General features: G+C 42.3%; 1 non-coding gene across 1 annotated transcript; it reads left to right on the forward strand.

Moving 5' to 3' along the window:
- The first annotated feature begins 16,419 nt into the window (after positions 1-16,419).
- Positions 16,420-16,493, forward strand: trnat-agu (transfer RNA threonine (anticodon AGU)). The gene has a single exon. It is a non-coding gene; the product is annotated as a tRNA-Thr (tRNA).
- Positions 16,494-27,008: the final 10,515 nt, after the last annotated feature.

Here is a 27,008-nt window from a genome sequence, read left to right on the forward strand (position 1 = left end):
CCCACACATGTTGGCTGTTATTTACTTTTGTATAGAGCTACATTTTCAGATAGTCAACACCATCTTTTTTTGAAGATTCTACAGTGACTGATCTGTAAGATAAACTTTTTATACATTTTGTCTTCAAAGGACTGCATTCAAGAGGGATTAAAAATGACCCCACTGGCTAGATTTCATGTCATGTATTTGCGAACAAACTCTCATTATGACACAGAATAGAGGAGATTATATTATAGCAACTAGTAATTTTATTAACATGTTTGTAGTAATGTGAGCAAATACAATAAATGCAACATTGAAACATGTTTTTGCTGAAAATATATATAATGAGTTATTCTTTTGTATAAATGCCAAGCATAAAAGCTTTTTGTTGATAGTAGGATTATTTTAAAGAATGATAAGTTCACTTGGTCTTGGGCCTTCATAGAACTTCTTGATAATTTTTTCTTGGTAGGATTAATTACCACTTTAGGCACAGGTAGAATGTTAGCATTCTGAACAATATGTCAATTTCTGGCTGCACAATTTTTCCTTTCCATCGATTTCAATACAAAGGAAGGTTGGGCGTTTCTATGATGACCATTGAAATCGCTAATTTAAAATGTAACCATCTTTCTCTTCGATTAAGAAGCAATTGTGAACAGTTACCACAAACAAGCATTAAGTTTCTAAAGCTGATGAAGATCAATTCCGCATCCCTTTAATTGTAAAGACCAATACTCCTGTTAATTTATTTCATGTAGAAATTGATGGACAGCAATATTTCATAAAAGATATGTAGTAAGTGAAAGAAAAATGGTTTGCAAATGAAAATCATTGCATAATCTTGATAATATAATTGGCCTACTTCAGGAGGCTAGTTTCTTTTCTGTAGTGACTATTACTTTTCCTGGACTGAATTTCCATATCAGGAAGAACAAAAAGAGGATTATCAAAAAGATACCAAATCAGGACAAATTGAGGGATAGGTGCATCTGTCTGTCTGTGGTAGCCCAAACAAAACTGCCTTTTCAGAGCTTAGTGACTGGATCATATTTTGGTAGACAGTCATTGCATGTGAATCTTCCATCTCTAGAGGTAGATTGTAACAGCAGGTCTGATGGCAGATAGATGTGAAGAATTACTGTGCTGGATTGTTCTTCAGAAGAGCTTCAATCACAGCAGGTCATGCTTGACATGAAACCACATGGTGCGAGGTATGCCCAGATGATTATCAGCCAGCCAAGCCTGATCAGTTAATTCTGCCCAGATGCCTATATCTGCAGGCTGGCAATGATTGTGGGGAAATGTTTTCACAGGGTTTGGATCAGCAGTGAAACAGATGCAGAACTGTGCTATCTAGCGTAAGGACACCTGTTGTTAGCATGCATCATTTATTTGGCACGGCCAGTGACAGAATAGTCAACTGCAGCCTCATGTCTGCACAAGGAGCTTTCTGTTGTGTCCTCAAATTTAAGCCTAAAACTGAGGACTGGGACCCTCCCCTCAGTGTAAGAATCAGATGTGCACTTGCCTCTGATTAGATTGTTCCCCAGCTATTTTACAGCCGTCAAGCTCTGACTTGACTAGAGTTGTAATGAGTATTTGTAACAATAAACTGCAAAGTTCCTCACTACTGTTAGGGTGGAGGTTCCACAGCTGAAAGCTGCCTGCCGCTTGATTGGTCGACAGATATACTGTCCCAGCAATGCTACTGGGGGGATTTTATATGAAGGGGAAGGGCAATGAATTTTAGGAACTGAATTTCAGAGCTTACAGCTTATCAGTGGTGGAGTAATTAACAATGAAGTTGCTTAAAAGGCTGAAGTTAGGGGAGTTAATGTCAAGTCATGGAAGGATTTAAAAACAAAGGTGATTTTTTAAAAATTGAGACCAGGAGCCAAAGCAGATCAGCACGCAGAGGAATATTTGGCTAGGAATGTGGGAGGTCAGCTAGAACTGCATTGGAATAGTCAAGTCGAAAGCTAACAGAGGCAAGAATAATTGTTACATTTGGTCAGAAGACTACCTAACAGTCAAAAATGAAGCTATGATCGTGAGCATTCTCATTCAGCTCGGACTGTTCATTAGAAAAAGGATTGTGTTGGGGGTTAGGAACAGAGGTGATTCTTATGCAGAAGGTGAGCTCAGATAGAACATAAGGTGAGCCAGGAGAGATAGTAGGGAAAGATGGGTCAAGGCCTCCAGTGCAGCATTGTAAAAGCTTGGCATTCATTCTTTCAATGTTGTACCAATGTTGAATATTTTCCAGGTCAAAACCTTTTCTAAACTAACTCCTGTCATTAATTCCACATCGATACAATCTCCCTTATAAAAGATACAGGCTGCCTTTATGTTAAAAAGGCTAGCTTTATTTGGTGAAAGCTTCAGGCTCCTTGCTGAGGTGGACAGTCACTCAACATGCAGTTCGTGCTAGCTACAAGTTGCAGGCTGCAATGAGGTTATATTACAGACAGCACAAATGTGGAGAGATGCCTTCATTTTAAACAATGGATCTGGATTAATCTTACATCAAGATCCTCTTTAATATTTTTCAAGCTATTATGTTTCCAACTTGTTTTCTTGCTCAACGTATTTTCTGTTTATCATATGATGATACTATGGCCTTAAGAAGTGTAACCTTGTCCTTTTTTTTAAGTGAAGAAAGGTTGAGACAGAAGTACCAAACAGTCTGCTCCAAAGCCAATAAAGTAAACAGCTTATGAGGCCTAGGGTTTTTTCAAGTTGGAACAGGAGAAATAGCCTGAATGGATGGGGTCAAGCTCCCACAGAACCAGGAATTTTAGCTTTAGCCTTCAGTAGCAGTTGCTGGGTGTGGAAGCTCTTATTCCTCTCTCTGTTACAGCTAAAAGCTGGGGTTCTCTTCCTGTTGCTGGAATTGCATGTGAGACAATCTATTTTACTGAATTTGCCTTTGCCAAGATGTGTGTTATGGAATGTTACTATATTGGAACATTTAATTAGTAGTATATATATTATTTTGTTAAACTTTTGATAGTTGCAGTTAAGCCATTTCTTTTATCTTCTTTTTATTTTGTCTGTATTTTAAATATAGTGTATGAATAAAGTGTAAAAATCAATTAGGTAAAAACAAGGACATGAATAAAATCTGTTTGTTTCAAGCCTGGTACGTTGACCAATCTAATTGCATTTGGAACACAACACCTTACACTTACCTTTAAAATAAGAAAATGTTAGGAGCTAGACTGCCTTCTTAATATATTTTAAGGTTTGGTCCATAATAGTTGAACTACGTCAAAGACACTGAAAATTGTATATCAAAGGTTTTTGAATTTTGGTCACATTTTTCCTTACAAATGAAATATAAACTTTTGTCTTAACCTGGATAACCTTATGATTGAAGATTATTTGTCGATTCCCATCATGACCAAGACAGATTCGAAACCCTGCAGAATTGTAATGATTTTCCTACAGGCAATCAATGTGTGCCATAGTTTGCCCAATTTGTTTGAAAGATTAGGAGATTTCTTTATGATTTCTCAAAATGAAGACCTGATGGTTTCTGTCAATGCTCTTATTCTTGTCTTATTTTGTCTTAGCTGTCAGGGTCAGTAAAACCTTTTGTTATGGAAAAACTAATGGCTGTAACTTCACCTCTGGAAATGTGGAAAGCTAGTGTCCAAGCAAGGCAACACTGGAATAATCCAAATCCAATAAATCTCTCACTCTTCAAATCCAATTTTGAAACAGTAAAGGAAGATGAAAGGTCAAGGGCTGCAGCAGTAATAATTTGCCTTACCTAATATATATTTCTTTTTGATTCTACTGATGGTTTAGTTAACAAAATTTTAATTATTTTTGTCAAAAGGTGAACAACTAAAAATAGTTTGGATTTCTTAAAATCAGCTGGTATCTCTTAAATAGGAGATGCATTCCAGCAACAACATAGATTGGAACTAATTGCATGAGAAAGTATAAGCAAGGAAACATTGAATTGTGGCACAACATGGCATAGGGCAAATTCTGAGGCTTTTTTGGTGCTGCATGTACTGAAGCTTATTTTGTTCGTCTTACAGAAGAGGTGAAATGGGATCTTGGCACAGGGGACCAAGAGACTTGACTAATGCAATGTGACCAAATAACTGTGGTGACTAATGTCACAATTCTAGCCCTGAGGACTGGATACACTGTTGCATTAGTTCAATTACCTTATATGATTGAGCAAGTTCAGTAAAGGACTCTTCAAATGCCATATCCTATTAACTGAACTGTTAGCCTCACAAAATGTCAATGTAACATACACCCATCACTTTGCAACCAACAATCTATTAACACAGCTATCTATCAATCAGAACACAAACTTAGCATTCATGTGGCTCACCTCATTTTCACACATACCACTGGTGCTAGTCTCACTTCCACATCTCACAGTTGCACACACTGTCAGCTATACAATATGACAACCACATCATTCAAATATATTGTAACATATTCCTTCTCACGAGGTAAAAACAATGACTGCAGATGCTGGAAACCAGATTCTGGATTAGTGGTGCTGGAAGAGCACAGCAATTCAGGCAGCATCCGAGGAGCTTCGAAATCGATGTTTCGGGCAAAAGCCCTTCATCAGGAATAAAGGCAGTGAGCCTGGAGCGTGGAGAGATAAGCTAGAGGAGGGTGTGGGTGGGGAGAAAGTAGCATAGAGTACAATGGGTGAGTGGGGGAGGGGATGAAGGTGATAGGTCAGGGAGGAGAGGGTGGAGTGGATAGGTGGAAAAGGAGATAGGCAGGTAGGACAAGTCATGGGGACAGTGCTGAGCTGGAAGTTTAGAATTAGGGTGAGGTGGGGGAAGGGGAAATGAGGAAACTGTTGAAGTCCACATTGATGCCCTGGGGTTGAAGTGTTCCGAGGCAGAAGATGAGGCGTTCTTCCTCCAGGCGTCTGGTGGTGAGGGAGCGGCGGTGAAGGAGGCCCAGGACCTCCATGTCCTCGGCAGAATGGGAGGGGGAGTTGAAATGTTGGGCCGCGGGGCGGTGTGGTTGATTGGTGCGGGTGTCCTGGAGATGTTCCCTAAAGCGCTCTGCTAGGAGGCGCCCAGTCTCCCCAATGTAGAGGAGACCGCATCGGGAGCAACGGATACAATAAATGATATTAGTGGATGTGCAAGTAAAACTTTGATGGATGTGATATTAGTGGATGTGCAAGTAAAACATTGATGGATGTGGAAGCCTTTAGGGCTTTGGATAGAGGTGAGGGAGGAGGTGTGGGCGCAGGTTTTACAATTCCTGCGGTGGCAGGGGAAAGTGCCAGGATGGGAGGGTGGGTCGTAGGGGGGCGTGGACCTGACCAGGTAGTCACGGAGGGAACGGTCTTTGCGGAAGGCGGAAAGGGGTGGAGAGGGAAATATATCCCTGATGGTGGGGTCTATTTGGAGATGGCGGAAATGTCGGCGGATGATTTGGTTTATGCGAAGGTTGGTAGGGTGGAAGGTGAGCACCAGGGGCGTTCTGTCCTTGTTACGGTTGGAGGGGTGGGGTCTGAGGGCGGAGGTGCGGGATGTAGACGAGATGCGTTGGAGGGCATCTTTAACCATGTGGGAAGGGAAATTGTGGTCTCTAAAGAAGGAGGCCATCTGGTGTGTTCTGTGGTGGAACTAGTCCCCTGACCTCCCCCTCACTGAGGACGAACGATCAGTCCTCAGCAAAGGACTCACCTTCATCCCCTTCCGCCCACACATCAATGAATTTAATACACGCTGTGACGTCGAAGAATTCTTCCGTCGCCTCCGCCTCCGAGCTTACTTTCACAATCAGGACTCCCACCCACCTTCCGAAGACCCCTTACCCACCTCCAACACACTGCATCCACCTGGACACCCCACACTGGCCTATTACCCGGGTTCAATTCCCGCCTCAGGCGACTGACTGTGTGGAGTTTGCACATTCTCCCCGTGTCTGCGTGGGTTTCCTCCGGGTGGTCCAGTTTCCTCCCACAGTCCAAAGATGTGCAGGTCAGGTGAATTGGCCATGCTAAATTGCCTGTAGTGTTAGGTAAGGGGTAAATGTAGGGGTATGGGTGGGTTGCGCTTCGGCGGAGCGGTGTGGACTTGTTGGACCGAAGGGCCTGTTTCCACACTGTAAGTAATCTAATCTAATCTAATCTAATCTAATCTAAGTAATTACCTGCCCTCGACTTCTTCATTTCCAACTGCTGCCGGGGCATTAACCGCCTCAACCTGTCTACCTCCCTCCCCCACTCCAACCTCTTGCCCTCACAACGCGCAGCCCTCCAATCCCTCTGCTCAAAACCCAACCTCACCATCAAGCCAGCGGATAAAGGGAGCGCAGTGGTAGTCTGGCGCACTGACCTCTACACCGCTGAAGCCAAACGTCAACTCGAGGACACCTCTTCCTACTGCCCCCTCGACCATGACCCCACGCCCCATCACCAAACCATCATCTCCCAGACCATACAGAACCTCATCACCTCAGGAGATCTCCCACCCATAGCTTCCAACCTCATAGTCCGGGAACCCCACACTGCCCGGTTCTACCTCCTTCCCAAGATCCACAAGCCTGACCACCCTGGCCGACCCATTGTCTCAGCATGCTCCTGCCCCACTGAACTCATCTCTACCTACCTCGACACTGTCCTATCCCCCTAGTCCAGGAACTCCCCACATACGTTCGAGACACCACCCACGCCCTCCACCTCCTCCAAGACTTCCGTTTCCCTGGCCCCCAATGCCTCATCTTCACCATGGATATCCAATCCCTCTACACCTCCATCCACCATGACCAGGGCCTCCAAGCCCTCCGTTTTTTCCACTCCAGACATCGTCAACAGTACCCTTCCACCGACACTCTCATTCGTTTGGCCGAACTGATCCTCACCCTTAACAATTTCTCCTTTGAATCCTCCCACTTCCTCCAGACCAAAGGGGTAGCCATGGGCACACGTATGGGCCCCAGCTATGCCTGTCTCTTTGTTGGCTACATAGAGCAGTTGATCTTCCGTAATTACACCGGCACCACTCCCCACCTCTTCCTCCGCTACATTGATGACTGCATTGGCACCACCTCGTACTCCCGCGAGGAGGTTGCGCAATTCATCAACTTCACCAACACATTCCACCCTGACCTTAAATTTACCTGGACCATCTCTGACACCTCCCTCCTCTTCCTGCACGTCTCCATCTCCATTAATGATGACCGACTTGACACTGACATTTTTTACAAACCCACCAACTCCCACAGCGACCTGGATTACATCTCTTCCCACCCTACCTCTTGCAAAAATGCCACCCCGTATTCCCAATTCCTCCGCCTCCGCAGGATCTGCTCTTAGGAGGACCAGTTCCACCACAGAACACACCAGATGGCCTCCTTCTTTAGAGACCGCAATTTCCCTTCCCACGTGGTTAAAGATGCCCTCCAACGCATCTCGTCTACATCCCGCACCTCCGCCCTCAGATCCCACCCCTCCAACCATAACAAGGACAGAACGCCCCTCGTGCTCACCTTCCACCCTACCAACCTTCGTATAAACCAAATCATCCACCGACATTTCCGCCATCTCCAAACAGACCCCATCACCAGGGATATATTTCCCTCCCCACCCCTTTCCGCCTTCCGCAAAGACCGTTCCCTCCGTGACTACCTGGTCAGGTCCACGCCCCCCTACAACCCACCCTCCCTTCCTGGCACTTTCCCCTGCCACCGCAGGAACTGTAAAACCTGCGCCCACACCTCCTCCCTCACCTCTATCCAAGGCCCTAAAAGAGCCTTCCACATCCATCAAAGTTTTACTTGCACATCCACTAATATCATTTATTGTATCCATTGCTCCCGATGCGGTCTCCTCTACATTGGGGAGAATGGGCGCCTCCTAGCAGAGCGCTTTAGGGAACATCTCCGGGACACCCGCACCAATCAACCACACCGCCCCGCGGCCCAACATTTCAACTCCCCCTCCCATTCTGCCGAGGACATGGAGGTCCTGGGCCTCCTTCACCGCCGCTCCCTCACCACCAGACGCCTGGAGGAAGAACGCCTCATCCTCTGCCTCGGAACACTTCAACCCCAGGGCATCAATGTGGACTTCAACAGTTTCCTCATTTCCCCTTCCCCCACCTCACCCTAGTTCTAAACTTCCAGCTCAGCACTGTCCCCTTGACTTGTCCTACCTGCCTATCTCCTTTTCCACCTATCCACTCCACCCTCTCCTCCCTGACCTATCACCTTCATCCCCTCCCCCACTCACCCATTGTACTCTATGCTACTTTCTCCCCACCCCCACCCTCCTCTAGCTTATCTCTCCATGCTCCAGGCTCATTGCCTTTATTCCTGATGAAGGGCTTTTGCCCGAAACGTCGTTTTCGAATCTCCTTGGATGCTGCCTGAACTGCTGTGCTCTTCCAGCACCACTCTTCCAGAATATTCCTTCTCACGTCCATCTCTCTAGCAGGAAAAGGTTGAATGAGAAGTATAGAAGTGCTTGCTAGGAGTAGCCCCAGGCACATCCAATAGCAGGGTACTGGCCTGCTGATATTATAACACAGGACTACATGCATACCTGAACAAAAACAGAAAGTGCTAGAGAAACTCAGCAGGTCTGGCAGCATCTATGGAGAAAAAGCAGAGTTAATATTTTTCAAGTCTAGTTGACCCTGGGCCATATGCCTCAACTTCTCCAGTGACTTTAGTTTTTATTTCAGATTTCCAGCATCCGCAGTTCTTTGTTTTATTTTACTGTTCAACTCATTGTTATGTTTCTTTGACGTATAACTCACTTGAAGAAGTTCTGCTCGTGTCTCTGACGGGATTTTAATTCTAATATTTTTTCTTATTCACCATCATTGCCTTCATTGTCGCACCTACCATTTGACATAGTATTTGCCAAAACTTGCTTCCACAGCTGCTTCACATACCTCAGGCTGCCTCCAGCTCAGATACATCCCATATGCATTGCAGCTGAAGGAATGCAAGCTTCAACAACTGTGAGGGTCTCACACCCTGCTGGAACCCTCCTCCCTCCCCGTCTCTGTGTCTCCATCCCTTCCCCCAACCCCACCTCCTGTCGTGTATTTACTATGCTGTCTGACCTTCTGCTCTCTAATGCTGAACATTCTGAACTCAGCAAAGATCTTAGTTTTATCCCTCTGCACCCCACCTCATTCGGACATGACATGATATTGAACACTTCTTCTGTCACCTTGGCCTCTGTGCCCATGCCTTTGAAAAGAGTCCTGTCCCTGACCTGCAGATCCCATTCTCCTGCCTCCAACACTCTCCCTCCACCTGGACCCTTCCCTCTAACCTTTATCTGTTCTTGACCTGTTCACCCAGAAATGTCATTTTGACATCGATTGCCCTAACCTCTCTGACCCCCTTACACATTCGAACCGATCTCCCAGTGAACCAGGCTGTCACTTCCAACGCTGACTTTGTCATCAAGTCTGCCGACAAGGGTGGTGCTGTTGTTGTCTGGCATACTGACCTCTACATTGAGGATCATTCAGACACCTCCTCCTATCTCCTTCAGGACCATGACCACACCATCGAACATCAGGTTACTAATTTTATGATTAGCTGACTCTCCTCTTATCTTCCTGCTGCAGCTTTTATTCTCATAATCCCCCAACCCCGTACCACCTGCTTCTATCTTCTGGAAGGGTCACTGGACTTAAAACGTTAACTCTGCCTTGTCTCCACTGATGTTGTCAAACCTGCTGAGTTCCTCCAGCAATTCTGTCTATGTTACATCATACTTAGCAGGGAACTAGCATGCAATAGACAGGACTGAGCAATCCCTTTACTAACAGACCAGATCAAACCTTTGCAGCCCTGCCACAGTCAGCTGTGAATGATACAAGTTTTGCATACAAGTAAGCAACTAACAGGAGAAAGAGGCTGTACATATATCCCTATCTTCCATGATGAGGGGCCCGCGCACATCAGTGCAAAAGATAAGGCTATAATGTTTGTAACGATTTTCAGCAAGAAGTGCTGAGTGGATAATTCATCTAAGCCTCCTCCTGTGATCCCTAGCATCACAGGTGCCTGTTTTCAGCACAGACAATTCAATTCCAGTGAGATCAAGAACTGACCAAACATACAGATAAATCAAAGACTGTATATACCTATTAACCATTGACAACACAGGCAGTAGCACTGAAGACTTGTGCTTCAGAATTGCTACACCTCTATCCAAGCTGTTCCAGTACAGCTTTTATAGCATGTGTCCAACAACGTAGAACATTTCTCAGGTCCACAAAATGCAGAACAAATCCAGTTCAGTCAGCAATGCTTCTTTTAGTCAACTCCCAATCATCAGCAAAGTGTCATGTATGCAGTAATAACTTGCTCACTTACACTCAGTTAGGGTTTTGCCAGGGTTAATCATTCTCTCCTTAGTCCAAACGTGATCAAAAATACTGAACTTGAGGTAATGGTAACCGTAAATTTCCTTAATATCAAAGCAGCCCTTTGAAGGAGTGTAGCATTAAGTAGTACTATCAAAATTGAAGACAATATGAATCAGTGGAAAAAAATCTTAATTAGTTGGAGTTCCATCCAGCACAAAGATATTGGGGTTGGGGGAAGGGATGGGGACACAGAGATGGGGAGGGAGGAGGGTTCCAGCAGGGTGTGAGACCCTCACAGTTGTTGAAGCTTGCATTCCTTCAGCTGGTTGGTGGAGGTCAATTATCTCAGCCATTTCTCTGAGCATCATTGTAAGAATTCTCAGGATAACATTTGAGATCAGCCATCTTCAGTTGCTTCATCAATGACTTTGCCTCTACCTGAAGTATATTGACTGATGATTGCAATTTTTACGACTCCTCAGATACTGAAGCAATCCTTGTTCATATGCACAAGATCTGGATAACAAATAGGTTTGGACTCGTAAGTGGCAAGCAATGTTCATGCCAGGCAATGTTCATTTCCAACAAAAACAAAATCCAACCAATTCTCCTTGAAATTCAGCAGCAGTAACATTACAAATTCACACTGGGCTTATCATGTAAATACTATGGCAACCAAGAAGAGATCAGAGGTGTATTGGCACCAATGAAGGGTGTATTGGAATACTCTCCACTTGCTTGGATGAGTGCAGCTTCAACAAAATTCAAGAAGCTCTACCCCATGTTAGACAAAATAGCCTATTTTTTTCAGCAATATCAGTGTCTGCCTAGCCTTAAATTTAGTAAATTTAATATTTTGTGTAATATTTTGAGATTTTTGAAGTTGTGAATTTTAGTTATTTTGTATAAAAACTTGAACAGAAGTGGCCACAGGTAAGATTAAGTCCTAAGTCATAAATATTTTGAGACTTTTAGCTCTGTTTCCTATTTGCACCATGTTGTTCTAATTTAGCTGATGCAAGCCAAATTAAAATATATTGGGAGCAGGATGACATAAAATGGCATAATTCAACAGTCAAAAATCATCTAACCTATTTGCCTTTCAAGTTTCAAGAATAACAAAAACAAATGACTTATATGTTAAATTTACCATAGGAAAAAAGATCCAAAGGAACTTCACAGGAGAGTTATCAAACATAAATTGACACCAAACCACATGAGACTTCATGAGATTTCTGAAAAGAGGAATGAGAGGTGGAGAGGCAAAAATGTTTAGGAACAGTATTCCACAGGTTAGGATCCAGGCAGCTGAATGCATGGCGATCAATGGTACGGACATTCTTAAAGATCTCTATTCTTACCCAACTCCGAAATCTTCAATATTCCTGATTTTAGAGATCTTTAAGAATTGTAGAGCTGGTGTAGGTTATAAAGATAGGGAGGGGCAAAACTTTAGTATGATTTGAAACAAAGGTAAGAATTCTTAAATTAAGAGCCATTGAAGGCCATTGGGCAAGGGCAATTATGAGTTAGGATATAGGCATATTTGGGGGTGATCAGCATTGCTGCCTCATAGTGCCAGGGAGCTGGTTCAATTCCACCCTTGGGTGACTGTCTGCGTGGAGTTTTCACATTCTCCCCGTGTCAGTGTGGATTTCCTCCACGTACTCTGGTTTCCTCCTACAGTCCAACAATGTGCAAGTTAGGTGGATTGGCCATGCTAAATTGCCCATAGTCCAGGGATGTGCAGACTAGGTGGATTAGCCATGATAAATGCAGAGTAACAGGGATGGGACAGGGTGTGGGATATTCTTCAGAGGGTCAGTGTGGACTTGATGGTCCGAATGGTTTGCTTCCACACTGTAGGGACTCTGTGATGCCGTGGAATCATGACCAGGGCCCAGTGTGTTGGATGAGTTCAAGCTTAGGAAGGTCGAAAGGTGGGAAACTAGTCAGGAGTACCTTGGAACAGTTTCGTGGCTGGGGGTTTCAGCAACAGATGAGCTTGTTACATGACTGAAAGTCAGTTATTAATACCTTTTGTTAGGCATATAGCACAAAATGGGTGATAGTGATCCAGCCATCATTTTTCACTCCATGCCATTTTCTTTTCCATTGAAGTAAGTGCAAATGAGAGTATAATGGAGTATACAAACGACTACAACTTCATTTTGTACTGCATTTCAGGGTGAATTTCATTCCCAGTATTTTGAAATGATTTTGAATTAATTCAAAATCAAATTTTCACATGGAAAATACAAAACAGAAAATAGGAATGCAGAAAAGCAGAAAATAGGAATGGATGTAGGCCATTCTGCCTTTTGAGCCTACTATACCATTCAAAATGATCACAGTCAATCGTCCAAATCAATACCATGTTCCCACTTTCTCTGCATATCCTTTCATCCCTTTAGCCCTCAGATTTATATTGAACTCCTTTTTGAAACCGTTCAATGTTTTGGCCCGAACCACATTTTGTAGCAAAGAATTCTGCAGGCTCATCACTTTCTGAGTGAAGAAATTCCTCCTCATCTCCATCCTAAAGGGCGTACTCTATATCCTTAGACTGTGACCCTAGGTTCTGGGCTCCTGGTCATAGGGAATATCTTTTCTATATTATCCTATCTCGTCCCTTTAGAAATTTATGTGTTTTTATGAGAACCCCGTCATCCTTCTAAATCCAGTGAAAAAATCCTAAACAATCCAGTCTCTCTTCATATGTCAGTCCTGCCATCCCAAGATCAGTCTGGTATATTTTCATTGCACCACCTCCATAGTTAGAACATCTTTCCTCATAAGGAGACCAAAACTGCACATAATACTCCAGGTGTGGTCTCTCCAAGGCCCTAAACAATTATGCCAAGACATCCCTGCTCTTGTACTCAAATCCTGTCAATATAAAAGCCATAAAGACTCTCACCAACTTTTACAGATGCACCATAGAAAGCATTCTAGCCAGATGCATCATGGCCTGATACAGCAACTGCTCTGCCCACGACTGTAAGAAACAGAGAGTTATGAACACAATCCCAGTCCATCACACAAGCCAACCTTCCAGGCATTGACTCCATCTACACTTCATGCTGCCTCAGAAAGGCAGCCAACATCATCAAAGACCCCTCCATCCCCAGTTATAATCGCTTCCAACCTCTTCCATCAGGCAGAAGATACAAAAGCTTAAAAACATATACCAACAGGTGCACGAACAGTCTTTTCCCTGCTGTTATTAGAATTCTGAATGGACCTCCCAAATTTCAAATCTAATGTTGATCTTGTTTTTTGTGCACCTTCATTGCAGCTGTAACTTGGTATTCCTCACTCTGTTCAACCATATTTATGTGTTATGATCTGCCTGTACTGCATGCAGATCAAAACCCTTCACTATATCTAGATAAATGTGACAATAATAAATCAAATCAAATAAAAAAAGACATAATTTACCTTCTTCACTGCCTGCTGTATCTGCAAGCTTACTTTCAGCATCGGGTGTACAAGGATACAGGTGTCGTTGCACCTCCCCCTTTCCAAATTTATCATCATTCAGAGAATGACCTGCCTTCTTGTTTTGATACCAAAGTAGATAACCTCATATTCATCCACATGATACTTTGTCCACCTTGCATTTGACACTCACTCAACCTGTCCAAATCACACTGAATCATCTCTGCACCCTCCTCACAGTTCACCCTTCCAACTAGAGTTGTATCATCTGCACCTTTGGAGTTATTATGGTTATTTCTCATCTAATTAATATATATTGTGTATAGCTGGGGTTCAAGCACTTATTCCTGTGGTACCTGACTAGTCACTATCTGCCACTTGGAAAAAAGATCTGTTTATTCCAACTCTTTGTTTCCTGTCAGCCAACCAGTTCTCTCTCCATGTCAGTACACTACCCCAATCACATGTGCTTTCAATTTACATGATAATTTTACATGTGGTCCTTATCGAAAGCCTTCTAAAGGTTCAAGTAAACAAACCAAATGACTTTCCCTTATCAACTCTATTGGCTAATCTTTAAAGATTTCCAGCAGATTTGTCAAGCATCACTTCCCTTTCACAAATCCATGCTGACTGTACAATCCTGTCACTGTTTTCCAAGTGCTGTGCTATTAAATCTTTTATAATGCACAACCCCATTATAACTTCTCCTGCTTTCACTTCTGCTCCATTGCAGCTCTTCCTGTGACATAAGTAGGATTTGTTACAATCTCTTTTATTCAGCTCAATCACATTTAGCAAAGCGACACCATCAAATCGCAAAGCATGAATATTGAAAATAATTTTGGATCAAGTTAAGTTCTAAACAGAGCTGTTTTGATTTCTGTAAGATAAGTGCTCAAACTGTGACCTCTAACTTTCAAATGCACAAAATGTGATTAAAAGCACCAATAAGCTGCCAAAATGTCAGGTTTAATAATACCTGTGTGCTTGACACAAGGCAGAAACCAAGGTCTATTGTCTCTAGAAAGCAATGACTAATCACAAAACAGGCTGAAAAACAGTATAAACAGTTCAAATAAACCAGACAATGTAGGAGATGCTATGGGTGGAATTTATATATACATTTGAAAATGATCAGCAGAAAAAGCATGAAATAGTGGGATGAGTGGTCCTGTTTGTTACAATGAGGCAGAATTTTTATGCGTTTTCCGTGTACTCAGAAATGACCTAATATCATAAAATTAATATTATGCAGGGTCGTAAAAATCAATGGTAATAGTATAAATGTAATTATTTATATGCAGTTAAAGTTTATGAAATATAGGCTATGTCCTATTTGAAGTTATTAGGATTGATTATAGGTTTACATAATTTCAGCTTTTAGTTCTTGTTGGCTAGATGGTAGCTCTAACTTAATTAATTCTTGATGTAAGGATCAGATATTTCCAGTCCAGCCAGCTCTTACAAAATTGCACAGAGAAATCTGGGCAGTCTGTTTACAGATTCATCACAAGCTTCCATAATGCTCACCATCTGGCTCTTGCAAACGTCCCTATACACTAAAATTCTTGCAGATATTTGCTCACATTTAAGGGCACGCTGAACACAATAATTTACAATATTTCCTCATCATGATCCTGATTGTGTTTTTTTATATTAAAGTACAATTATCCATCATCTGTTTGTTGTTGTGGTACATCTTCACCAACAGAGCAAAATGTACCAGGATACTGCAGCTGACTAGCTGCTATTTTGACATTTACTTCATGGTGTGGGTCTATCTGGAGGAAGTTGTTGCATTCCATTACTCCTTCAGAAAACTATAAATTGACTGTAAGCAGTATAAAAATAAAATTAAAAAGAAATTGTACAATGTTCTCAGGCTCCTAAACAAAATCAGTATTCTAATAGAATAAGTGAGTGTCCTGTTGAATCTCTTTTATCACTGGAAGTCTATCTAGAGTTCAGATAGTTTTCTGCCAAATGACTTTCTTTTGTTCCTGTTTATAAAACACATCGTTTTGTATCTGAGGACTGGTTCAATCCTGTTGTGTTTTCAACCAATATACCTGGTGAGCTATTAAACTCCACCAGTTACACATCCGGAATGATAATTCAATCATGCCCCCAGGGGCGGTATGTGCACCTGTAATGCAATGAGCTGACCTTATGTTTCATTGTGGGGTCAGTTAATTTTGCAGAAACATGGGACTGCCAGCACATATTGCGTGACATGCTGAGAATGCACTGGGGTCACAAGTTAGATCTAGTAGGCCTAAAAACTAGGTTATTTTTGAGGAGGGAGGGAAATGATTGTACCATATGGATACAGCAGATGATTTTAATGAAACTTTTGGAGACACTATTGGTCAAAATCCTGCAAAGGATAACAGTCCACTTAAGGCCACCCTCCAGTTTGACTCTGGGTTGCAGCACAGGAAGGTATGGACGTAATGATAATACTTTTTATGTGTTTTTCCAAAGTTACAGGAATGTAATGTTTTAGAAGAGCACTGTGTATTGTTGCCATTTTAAAATGTACATGCCCTGTGGTCTACTATATGTAACAAGCAATAAATGCATAACATGCTGCAAACAAAAGATCTCTACATGCTGCTTGCATAAAGCACCTATCTAGCAAATAGATGGTGCCATGGCTTAGATGGTTAAAGTGCCTGCCTAGTAAATAGGAGATCCTGGGTTCAAGTCCCAGTGGTGCCTGCCTGCTGTATTAAAAGTTTGCTGATTCCTCATGAAGGGCTTTTGCCTGAAACATTGATTTTCCTGCTCCTCGGATGCTGCCTGACCTGCTGTGCTTTTCCAGCACCACTCTGATCTAAACTAAGGTAGATGTTGGCTTGAGCATTTGGGTGGTATATATCATTTTTCAGATTCTAGTTTGCAAACTGTGTTCCTTTTCAGCCTCTTTGCAGGGCTTGAGTTAGGATATGACTGCCCAGAATTTGATTCTAGAAACATTGGGGTTAATGGCTATCTTATGTACGTAAGTCTACCAGCAGACGATGCCCCGTGAATTGCGAATTGCTGTAATTTGCTAGATGATTCGTGCTGTTTTGTCTTTAGCCTCACAAATGCAACAGCTCACCTTCTACCACAGCATGACCTTCATGAGCTTTATGCAGGAGGGGAACAATTGAAACTGTGAATTTCATTCCTACAGGTGGGGAATGATGGCACAGAGCAGTGTTACATTAGTGGACTAACGCTCTGGAGATATAAGTTCAAAATACACCATGGAGGTCAGATGAAGCAAATTTAATCAGTAGATTAATAGTCTATTAACTGGAATAAATGCAAATCTCCTTAATAATGGCCACGAAATTACTGGATTGTCATAAAAACTCATCAGGTTCAGAAATGACCTTCAGGAGAGAAAATCTGGCATTCTGACATGCTGTGGTCTGCAAGTGACTCCAGGGACATAGCAATGTAGGTGACTCTTAACATCCCTCTGAAATGGTCTAGCAAGTCACTGACTGTGTCTTACTACCATCTGCTCAAGAGCAATTAGTGATGGGCAATGAATGATAGTCTTGTCAGTGATGTTCATATCCCAAGACCAGTTTAAATAACGGAAATAGTAAGTACCAGAGAAGCAAAATATAATAGTGTGTATGATAGCTGACATGTTTAGAATACGTGTGAGGACCAGATTCAATACAAAAAGTTCAAACAGGAAATGAGAGAAGTAAAGGAAGGCTATGAGATGATACTGGTAGCTAACATAAAAATAATCCAAAAGTCTCTTATTGGCATATACATAGTAAAAAGCAAGAGGACGAATGAAATTGGTTGCACTGAAAAAGGGATTTATGCATGGAGGCTGAAGACATGGTTATGGACAAAGAGTCATACACCTTGGAAACAAACCCTTTGGTTCAGCTTGTCCACCCCAAACCAACATCCCAATCTAACCTAACTGTTTTTGTCAGAAATTATACAGTAAAAACCCCAAAATGAAAATAAAATCCCCATCAATCTATCCCCACAGCAATGGGATGTCCAGATTTTAAAAAAAAGCTGTCTCCAATTCCTAAATCTCTCTTTGTTCTCGTGAGGAATCAAATGTAACACAGTGCTGGAGAACAGACTGACCGTTTTTCTTCACCAGCTCCTGCTCTTCTGAGTTGGTTGTTGTATTCCAGCAGCAAAGGCCATGTTCTTATGATCATGTTGTCAAGCATATGCAGACTATGATAAATTAGGCCAAGTGTTTTGGCATCTATTGGGAAGGATAGGGGAGCATTCTCCAGCAGTTCAATCTGTCGTACCATCACCTCAGTATTCCAATGGTCCGTTTAAAGATGTTTCATGTGGTGAATGACTCACATTGCACACATGCTGCTTATGTGCCTCATACTGACATCAGGAGCTAGCTGCAAGATGGAGAGCCCTTATCACCCTGCAGTCATTCCATAGTTTGATCTGGACTGGTACAGACTGAAAGGATTATGACTGCTGCCAAGATGGTGGCATTCACCAGCATGTGTTGAGTATGGTCATGTTCCAACTGCATGTACCACTAGTGGTAACGTTTGAAACGGTCACAGAATCATTTAGAGCACAAGATGAGGCTATTCACCCCATCATGTCCATGCTGCAAATCAACCAGCAAACAAGCTAGTCCCACATCCTACTCAAGCCCTATAGCCCTGCAAGTTTATTTCCTTTGAGTACCTACCCAAATTCTTTCCAAAATCATTTATTATTTCTGTTTATACCACCCTCATGCCATTGAGTTCCAGCTCATTACCAAGTGTTGCCAAAAGGTGCATTGAGATGTGGCATCCTCAAGACCACATGGTGCCATTGATGGCACCCTGAACCATAAGGAAGTCTGCTACAGTGACAAAGCAATACGAATACTTTTCCTACTTCTTATTTATCAGGCAGAATACACTGTGCTCCCTCTCTCGTCATAAGAGCATCTGTTAACTCCGCTATAAAACAGTGAATAGCAAAAGCCTGCTTCAGACTGAAACAATACTGATGCATCTCTTGATGTTCTGTTCTCCTGGAGAGGAGAATTGCATGTGAGACGACCTATTTTACTGAGTTTGTCTTTGCTAAGGGTGTCCTTATGGAATGTTACAGTATTGGAACAGTTGCTGTCTGGTAGTTAAATAATCTATTGTTCTCTTAAGTTTTCCAAAAGAGTTACGTTATCCCAATTCTTCTTTCTTTTTGTTTGTATTTAACAATAATGTAAGAGTAAAGTGTGTTTTACTTCAAGCCTGGTAGTCTGACCATCGAATTGCATCTGGAACATAACACCTTACATTTGCCTTTAATAATAAGAAAACATTGGAGTCTAGGCTATCTTCTTAATTTATGTTGAGGGGGTTTGGTCTGGTCCATAACACATGACACTGATTTCCCTCGTATGCAATCTTCAAAGTAAATGTAAACAAAATAATAAGAGATATAGATAGAGTTAATGGTAGTTGTCTTTCCCCTAGGATAGGAGATTTCAAAACTCGGGGGCACATTTTTAAGGTGAAAGGAGAGAGATTTAAAAAAAAACATGAGGAAACTTTTTACACAGAGAGTTGTTCACATGTAGAAATGAACATCCTGAGAAAGTGGTGGATGTGGGTACAATTATAACATTTAAAAACATTTCAGTAGATACATGAGTAGGAACAATTTGAAGGAATATGGGCCAGGAGCAGACAGGTAGGACTAGTTTAGTTTGGGATTCCGTGGACTGGTTGGACCAAAGGGTCTATTTCCGTGCTGTTATCACTCTATGACTCTATAGCTGTACAGGGCAGCTCCAAACTGACAGTGTATATCCGGATATACAATGGACTTTCAAAAGTGGCACAGTGCAAGGGATGCCGGTGTATTTGCGGATAGCCACTGAGTTGTGAGTCATTTTGGGAATGACATGTGGTAAGACAGGGCTAGAATTAGATGTGAGGGATACCATAAAGGTGTGGAAAGTAACTGATGAGATCGATGAGGTAACGTATGGTGAGAAATTTTGCTGGGCCTTGTTGTGGGAATTGCTCTAAACAAACCCAATGTCGCTCACCCTTAACCAAAAAATAGAAGGGTCAGCCCTACACCCTTTTCTTATTTTGAAACTAGTTCTGACGTGGGAGCTTGGAACAGCATTTTTACTATGGCTTTTAACTGGTCTACCATGTGCTCCTTGACTCAGGATTCTGGGCTGAGTAATAGCTAAATCCCATAATTGGTGTTTGTTTCTTCAAACATTCTCACATCCTGTTTCTTTTTGTCCCACTTCCAGTGTATTCCTAATTCTCACACCTGGTGTCTTCTTTAAGTCCTCTTCGTGCTGTTTGCTCTCATATCTCACTCCAGTTTATTATTATTGTTTTTTTTAGAAATGACATTGCCAGTATGGTCCTTTTTTTAAGGCCAAAGATGGTGCGTGTGATTGTATTCCTTTAAATTCCACTTATGTTGTGATGCTTTTTAAAACTGAAGTCTAACCCTGGATAATTTTTAAATTCCATTCCCAGTTGTATGCTTTTCCAAACCCAGCTCCCAATATTTACTTGTAATTCCAATTCCTGACAATTGTTTTATGGACTGTGTATTACCTCTTTTTTTAAAATACTGATTTTTTGGTTAAATTTAGACACTCCAATTTTCCAATGTGTTGACAATGGGTGTGTTCCCTTACTGGGAGGTGCTTGGCAAATCATGCTTTCTGTATCAACATTTCAAATGGGGAATTATGAGAGGATTCCTCACCTCTTAACTGACATGCTCGGAGATAAAACATTCTGATGGCACATGAATAAATGCAAACATGACCACAAAGACATTGATACAATTTCTGACAGGAAAAGTGAGAGAAAATTTAAAATTATACATTCTTCTAATTAGTATATTTATTTCAACATATCGAGAGCAGAAATCTCTGTGTGAGAATGATCCAAACAGACAATTGAAATCTCCTCAGCTTCTATAAAAACTGTCACAAACTGTCACACTCTCCGATATCTTCCCAAGAGGCAGACGCTCTTCCTGTTAACCAGGTTTTTCCTCAAATCATGTTGTGACCATTCATGAACTCTCACTCACTTTATGATAAGAATTGGCCCTCAGACCCTTCTGGAACCTTTTATGCTCCCTGAACTTCAGTGTCACTTCCATCTCTGGTCATTTTCTAATTCTACCTCTTGCTGCTTTTAGAATGAAACAATGTTTTGAGCAGGAGTTCTTGTTTTTTTTTTACAAAATCAGCTATCTAATTGCACAAAAGAATATTCCACTCCTGGACCAATAGTTGTTTCTTAACAAGTCAACATTTCGTCATTTATTTTGCAGTTGTTTGTGATGGTATTCTATCCACAAATTGGCTGTTACTTCAAAATTATTGAATTGTCTATAAAATATTTTAGGATGTCCTGAGATCATGAAAGTCATCATATAAAACTAAGCCTTGATCTTCTTTTTCACTTGTGGGAGTTGGAAGTGAGATAACTCTCTGCTTCCTCCCTGTGAAGGTTTGCTGGTCCATCTGGAAGATCTCCATCAGGTATTAGGAATGTTGTAGCGACGGATATCCGAACCATCTGATTCTTCAGGAGTGGTTCAGCTACGTAGCACAGCTGATGAGTTATCCTGCGAGGTAACTTCCTCATTCCTGCTGGTTCCTGTGATGCTGTTGCTGGAGGTGTGCTTCAATCCCTCTTTGTGAAGGACCAAGTGAAAATATTACAAAGTCCTGGCTCAAGGTGCAATCCAATCTGGAAAATGCAATTGAAATGGATTCAGAGTGTGATTTTTAAAGCATCAGATTTTGTGCTTCTGCCAAAGCCTAACTACTAGTATGAATAGAGGACTGGCTAACCAATAGAAAGCAGAGAGTTGGGATAAATGGATGTTTCTCTGGTTGGGGTGTCACAGTGCTCAGTGTTGGGCCTACCACTGTTCATGATATATATGAGACCGAATGTAACGTATCCAAGTTCGCTGACCACACTAAATTGAGTGGAAAGGCAAACTGTGCAGAGGATGTGAATTGGTTGCCGAGAGATTTAAACAGGTTAAGAGAGTGGGCAGAGTCTGGCAGATGGAGTACAATGTTGGTAAATGTGAGGTTATCCATTTTGGAATTAAAAATAGTAGGTCAGAGTATTATTTAATTGTGATAGATTGCAGCATGCTGTTGGGCAGAGGGACTTAGGAGTGCTTGTACATGAATCGCTAAAAGTTGATTTGCAGGTGCAATGGTAATCAGGAAGGCAATTGGAATATAGGCTTTCATTGCTAGAAGGATTGAATTTAAGAGAAGTGAGGGTCTGCTCTAATTGTTGGTGAGGCTGCACCTGGATAATTGTGTACAGTTTTGCTCTCCTTACTTTAGGAAGGATATACTGGCTTTGGTGGCAGTGCTGAGGAGGTTCACCAGGTTGGTTCTGGAGATGAGGGGTTTACTCAATGAGGAGAGGCTGAACTGCCTGGGATTGTACTCGATAGAATTTCGAAGAATGAGAGGGGATCTTATAGAAACATATAAAATTATTAAAAGGGTAGAAAAGGTAGAAGCAGGCAAGTTGTTTCCGCTGGTGAGGGAGACTAGGACTGGGGGACTCAGATTAGGGGGAATAGATTTAGGACAGAGATGAAGAGGAACTGCTTTCCCAGAGAGTAGTGAATCTATGGAGTTCTCTGCCCAAAGAAGCAGTAGAGGAAGATTCAGTAAATATATTCAAGACACAATCAGATGGGTTTTTGCAGGGTAGGGGAATTAAGGACTATGGGGATAATGCAGGAAGGAGGAGATGAGACGATGGATAGATCAGCCATGATCTTAATGAATGCCTGAGCAGGCTAGGTGGGTGAAATGACCTACACCTGCTTCTATTACTTTCTATTATTATGATAAGAACTAGGTAGAGGACTGAGATTAAGACATGAGAATCAAAGCCAATGCTCCAGCCACCCTCTCCAAGAAGGATTGCAGTTAACCAATAATGGTTTTCAGCTTTAAAGAAAAGTTGAATTTAGAGCAGTGAGAAAGAAGCTTCAATTTGTTGATAGGTCCAGCTAAAACCAGTCCCAGAAGTTAGCAAAAACAGAAATTGCTGGAGAAACTCAACAGATCTGGTAGGTATGTGGACAGAAAGCAGAATCTAGTGACCCTTCTTCTGACTGGAAGTTAGCATTTGGTAATGGCTTAGGTCCTCTAGAGGTACAGCAGTAGTGACCCTCTCTCTGAGCCGGGTAGACCTGTGTTCAAGTCCCACCTGCTTCAGAGATGGGCTGATGAGAGAATATCTGGCAGGGGCTTGTAATCCAGCTTGCAGTCTTCTTCCTCCTGCTTCACTGCTGCCAACTTGATTTGTTTTGCCTCCCTCAAGCTGTGAATTGCATTCTCTCCTCCCATATTTGAAATCCAGGGATAAATATTTCTGATGCTGATGTCTGCAACAGGTGAAATATGTATCAAAGTGAGGTACAAGTGGATCTTCTGCCTCCATGATCATATTTCCCAGGTAACTTTGTACAAATTCAATAGCAAAAGCCATGTCTTGCAATGTGCAAGATGATTCCTGGAACATGTTTCAGACAATCACAGATTTGATTCAGTGCTGCCAGCTCAATTCTCCAATGACAGAATATGTGAACAAAGGACTAATAGCTTAAGGGAATCGAAATATGGATGAATGAACACTCACTTGTGGGTTCGGGTTTAGAACATGCAAGAACTTTTCCAGCGGGAATGTCTGCGTCCATGGCAGTACTTCCAGGCATATCAGTCAACTAAGATACAGGGGATACATGGTGGCTTAGTGGTTAGCACTGCTGCCTCACAGCATCAAGGTCCCAGGTTAGATTCTAGCCTCAGGTGACTGTCTGTGTGGAGTTTGCACATTCTCACCCACGTCTGTGTGGGGTTCCGCTGGCTGCTCCGCTTTCCTCCCACAGTCCAAAGATCTGCAGGTCAGGTGAATTGGCCATGCTAAATTGCCCATAGTGTTAGCTGCATTAGTCAGAGGGAAATGGGTCTGGGTGGGTTACTCTTCGGAGGGTCAGTGTGGACTTGTTGGGCTGAAGGGTCTGTTTCCACGCTGTAGGAAATCTAATCAAAAAAGCTATAGGGGATTTTTATACAGTTTTCAGCCTCCCCCTTTTCAATGTGGTCTTCCACTCCTTGTATTCCTGAAGACATGGATACAATGCTGACTGTTACCAGTGATCTGCGAGAAACAGCAGATGTGCATCAGCAGGACTTCAGAAACATGCAGCTAAATACAGCATGCTAAGAGTTTGTGAGGAGGGACAGACAGTCAATAGGCAAAGGTGTAGTCAGTGTGATGGTTTGAAGTGTGTCTATTTTAACAAAAGAAGTATCAGGAATAAGGGTGATGAACTTAAAAGCGTGGATCAATACTTGGAACTATGATGTTGTGACCATTACGGAGACTTGGATATCACAGGGACAGGAATGTTTGTTAAATGTTCCAGGGTTTAGATGTGTAGGGGAAGAAGTAAAAGAGGTGGGCAAATGGCATTGCTTATCAGCTGCAGAAAGGGAGATCATCAAGGCAGGTTCGTCGACTGAGTCAGTACAGGTGGAAGTTAGAAACAGGAAAGGAGCAGTCACTTTATTGGAAGTTTTCTACAGACTACCCAAAAACAACAGAGACATGGAGAAACAGATTGAGAGGCAGATTTTGGAAAGGTGCAGAAGTAACAGGGTTGTTATCACGCGTGACTTTAACTTCCCTAATATTGATTGGAATCTCCTTAGTTCAAATAGCTTGGCTGGATCAGTTTTTGTCAGGTGTATCCAGGAAGGACTCCTGACTCAATATGTAGATAGGCTGACTAGAGAGGAGGCCATATTTGATTTGGTGCTTGGCAATGAACCATGCCAGGTGTCAGATCTCTCAGTGGGAGAGCATTTTGGTGATAGTGATCACAACTACCTAACCTTTATTGTACTCATGGAGAGGGATAGAAGCAGACGGTATAGGAATATATTGAATTGGGGGAGAGGAATTACAATGCACGGCAGAAATGTGGAGGTTGTTTAGGGAGCACTTACTGATAGTGCTGGATAGGTTTATCGCACTGAGGTAAGGAAGGGAAGGGAAGGTGAAAAAACCTTGGGTGACAAGGGATGTGGAAATCTAGTCAAGAGGAAGAAAGAAGCTTACTTAAGGTTGAGGAGACAAGGATCAGAGAGGCCTCTAGCCAGGAAGGAACTGAATAATGGACTTAGGAGAGCGAGAAGGGGACATGAAAAAGCTTTAGCATGTAAGATTAAGGAAAACCCTAAGGCATTCTACACATATGTGAGGGACAAGAGGATGGCCAGAGTGAGGGTATGGCTGATCAGGAATAGTGAAGGGGACTTGTGCTTGGAGACAGAGGGGGTAAGGGAGGTCTGTAATGAATACTTTGCTTCAGTATTCACTAGTGAGAGGGACTTTGTTGTTTGTGAGAACAGCGTGAAACAGACTGATATGCTTGAACAGGTTAATGTTAAGAAAGAGGATGTGCTGAAAATTTTGAAAAACATAAGGATAGATAAGTTCCCTGGGCCAGACAGGATATAGAGCTGAAAATGTGTTGCTGGAAAAGCGCAGCAGGTCAGGCAGCATCCAAGGAACAGGAGAATCGACGTTTCGGGCATAAGCCCTTCTTCAGGAAGGATATACCCAAGGTTACTACAGGAAGTGAGGGAAGAGATTTCTGCACCTTTGGTGATGATCTTTGTAGTCTCATTGTCAATTGGAGTAGTGCCAGATGATTGGAGGATGGCAAATGTTATTCCCTCATTCAAGAAAGGGAAGAGGGATAATCATGAGAATTATAAACCAGTCAGTCTTAAGTCTGTTGTGGGCAAATTATTAAAGAGTATTCTGGGAGACAGGATTTAAGATTACTTGGAAAACCATAGTTTGATTAGAAATAGTCAGCATGGCTTTGTGAGGGGCAGCTCATACCTCATAAGTCTTATTGAATTCTTTGAGGATGTGACAAAATGCGTTGATGAAGATAGAGTAATGGATGTGGTGTACATGGATCTTAGCAAAGTGTTTGATAAGGTTTCCCATGGTAGTCTCATTGAGAAAGTAAGGAGGCATGGGATACAGGGAAATTTGGCTGTCTGGATACACAATTGGCTGGTAGTACATGGGAAGTATTCAGCCTGGAGCTCATGACCAGTGGTGTTCCAGAGGAATCTGTTCTGGGACCTCTGCTCTTTGTGATTTTTATAAATGACTTTGATGAGGAATTGGAAGGGTGGGTTAGTAAGTTTGCCAATGACACAAAGGTTGGTGGAATTGTGGATAGTTGTGGAAGGCTGTTGTAAATTGCAATGGGACATTGACAGGATGAAGAACTAGGCTGAATTCAACCTGGAAAAGTGTGAAGTGTTTCATTTTGGAAGATTGAATTTGAATGCAGAATACAGGGCTAAAGGTATGATTCTTGAAGTGTGGAGGAACAGAGGGGTCCATGTCCATAGATCCCTCAAAATTGCCACCCAAGTTGATAGGATTGTTAAGAAGGTGTATGGTGTGTTGGCTTTCATTAGCAGGGGGATTGAGTTTAAGAGCTGCAAGGTTATGTTGCACAGGAGATTTACCAGGATGCTGCCGAGACTGGAGGTGTTGTCTTAGGAAGAAAGATTGAGGGAGGTAAGGCTTTTCTCATTGGAGCGAAGAAGGGTGAGAGGTGACTTGATAGAGGTGTACAAGATGATGAGAGGCATAGGTAGCATGGATAGCCAGAGACTTTTTCCCAGGGCGAAAATGGCTATCAAAAAGGGGCATAATTTTAAGGTGATTGGAGGAAGGTTTAGGGGAGAGGTCAGAGGTAGGTTCTTTACACAGAGTGGTGGGTGTGTGGAATGCACTGCCAGCGATGGTAGTAGAGTCAGAGACATTAAGGACATTTAAGCGATTCTTGGTTAGGCACATGGATGATAGTAAAATGAAGGGTATGTCGGTTAGTTTGATCTTAGAGTAGGATAAAAGGTCATCAAGCGCCAAAGGGCCTGTACCTTGCTGTACCTTGCTGTACCTTGCTGTACCGTTCTATGTTCTATGTTCTAAACAAATAGTCTGGGGGACTCGGTTGCAGTCTCCTCCTCTGTCAAGTGAGTAGTGAGAAGCTTACAGGGAAAACCATGTTGACTTTGGGTTATATTGTGCAAGTGTTGGAAGAATTAAGAATGAGGAGGCAACTCAGTTGTGTTTATGATTAGTTAAGGGA

Source organism: Chiloscyllium plagiosum, unplaced genomic scaffold (assembly GCF_037043375.1).
Source record: "Chiloscyllium plagiosum isolate Xiang-an unplaced genomic scaffold, Cpla_swu_hap1 HiC_scaffold_7, whole genome shotgun sequence".
In the NCBI taxonomy this organism is placed as follows: Eukaryota; Metazoa; Chordata; class Chondrichthyes; order Orectolobiformes; family Hemiscylliidae; genus Chiloscyllium; species Chiloscyllium plagiosum.